Genomic DNA, 2,423 nt, shown 5'->3' on the forward strand with positions numbered 1-2,423 from the left:
TACAGTATGCTGTTACTGATTCTTTTATAATTAAATAGCTAGTTTATATAAACTAGAAAGCTAGTTTATATGAACTTGCTATTTAACATGCATGTGTGTATGTTTGATATTGCTGTATATTTGTATGTTAATGGTATAGTTTTTTTCTCTAGGATAAAATATTGAAAGTGCATTTTGCGTGTGTGCTTTTGACTCTCAAGTGGTAAGTGGTTTCATCTGAAGTGCTTGCAGACAGCTGTTGATCCTTTTCACTGCAGTCCACCAGCTGAGCTATGCAGTTGCACCAGAGGACTGCACATTTTATGCAGATCGCTCATGCACCAGATTGTCCAGAAGGGTCACTGTTGTGCAAGAGCGCAGGTCTTAGTGCCTTTTAGCACTGGCACCATGGAGTCTTATTTCTGTAAAACCTTAGATAAGCACTCTGTGGATATTTTAATGATCTATGGCATTTTCCTTTTTGTAAAAATTGTATTTAAACTCGTACATTATGACCTTCTGTCCAAGAATAATGGTACAACCTTTCGTTTCAGAAAGGGCAATGCTGCCTGCTACACCTAAACCAGTATAATATAATTTATTTTGTGTTATGTGTGGTCAGACACAGTATTACAGAGTAGTAGTATGAGTTCACATACAGTACATTGTATGCAAAAAATAGATCATAGATAAAAATCTGTCAAAATATGACGTGGAGTCTTGGCATAATCCGTATTTCTCATTATTTCCCAGGTTCAGTGCTGTTTAATTCTTAAATAATAAAGTCAATTGCACAGTTGGTTTAACATTAACATTTGTTGTATTTCTCTTGCCACAACAAATGTTAATTTAATCAATGTGTGCCTTGAGCAAGATTTGAATTGATTGTCTAAAGGAACTCCTTAACCTTTAATTAGATTTGTGGAATTTCTGTTCTGAATAACAGCACATAACTCTTAGGTGAGCATTAAAACCATGCTTTGGGAGTCTCAAGCACCATTTCCCTGCTCCGGTCCTGTTTGTGTGTGTGTGTGTGTGTGTGTGTCTGCGCGCGCGTCCGCGCGCGTGTACTGGTTTATGTTCCGAGCTCTCATTCATTTTAGGCTTGATTTAGTTAATTGAATACTGCTCTGCAAAGAACCGAAGGCACTTTCCTGTTAGAAGAATAGAAAGGTATTTATGTTTGATAATTTGTGCACCCAACAAATGGACGCACAAATTGGAAGCACCAATCAAACACATCATTGTTCAGGTCCAATGCCGATGGGCTGTGTTTGTATTTTTTTTTTTTTTTTTTTTTTTTTTTTTGGTAATTTGTGGTACCAGATGGCAAATTAGTTTAAAGATGGTAAATGAAAATGAGGAGCCCTGACTCTACTGTCAGCAGCAAAGGCACTTATTTGCTGTCCCTGTTTCTGCGACTCGGCGCTTGGACACATCCATGTGGCTTCTCCTCATTCATCCTCAGTCTGCTGTTGATGGGCAGCACTGTGGAGGACTTGAGGCGTTGATCTGCCAGGAAAGAGGGTTCTACTCTGCCCCGCTGACAGACAGGAGAATATAACACACCAAGGCCAGCAATGGGAGAAGTGCATTTTCTCTACATCAAAAAGTTGATTAGTGATAGTTCTTTAACTGTTTACCTCAACTATGCTTTGTAAAATTTATCAAATCCGTACTGAATCTTTAAAACTTATATCCACATTTCCCAACAAGTTTTTTGTTCAGTCTAGTATATAGCTGAAGGACATTTGACAGCACTTGTAAGTCAGATCATACTTCATTAATACTTAACATGCACACTGGTTAATATTCACCGCAGAGATGGAAACAGTCTTTTTAGTGTGAGTGTACATTGTGTAGCACCTCCACGCCCAAGAACCCACATCCTCTGTCCACCTTCAGGCTGGGAAAATGCATAACCATGCAAATACTTGATAATGTGTGTGTGTTTTGATTTTAATCATGTTTAGTCACTTTCTCAACGCATTATCAATAATTCAGTGTCTCTGCATGCTCCCTCTGGAAGACGTGCCTGTGAGCTCCTGCTGTCTGTTGGGACTGGTGGTGTGATACTGTCTGCCATGATAGCTTACACTCAGTGGGACCATCCAGGAAAACATTTTGCAGAATGTAGAGGAGGAGCAAGCCCTTCTAACGGAGGCTTGGCTCTGTGGATGGTATAACGCCATTGATGGTCCCTGTTGCACAGCCTGCAGCCCTGCTACTGTGGCCAAGGAATGGAGAGCATTTGGGGGCAATTGCTGGGGGTCCAGGCCTTAGGCTTTGCAAGGGGGAATTTGGGCCTGAATCTGGTCAGTTAGGTGGCTGACCCGGCTGAGAGAAGAGCCTGAGAGTATAGTAGTATAGCTGCTGCAGTCGTTCCAATTGTCCATACAGATGAAATGCGCTCCACGATGAGAGTGTGCTGCAGGTGAACCAGC

Source organism: Anguilla rostrata, chromosome 16 (genome assembly GCF_018555375.3).
Source record: "Anguilla rostrata isolate EN2019 chromosome 16, ASM1855537v3, whole genome shotgun sequence".
In the NCBI taxonomy this organism is placed as follows: Eukaryota; Metazoa; Chordata; class Actinopteri; order Anguilliformes; family Anguillidae; genus Anguilla; species Anguilla rostrata.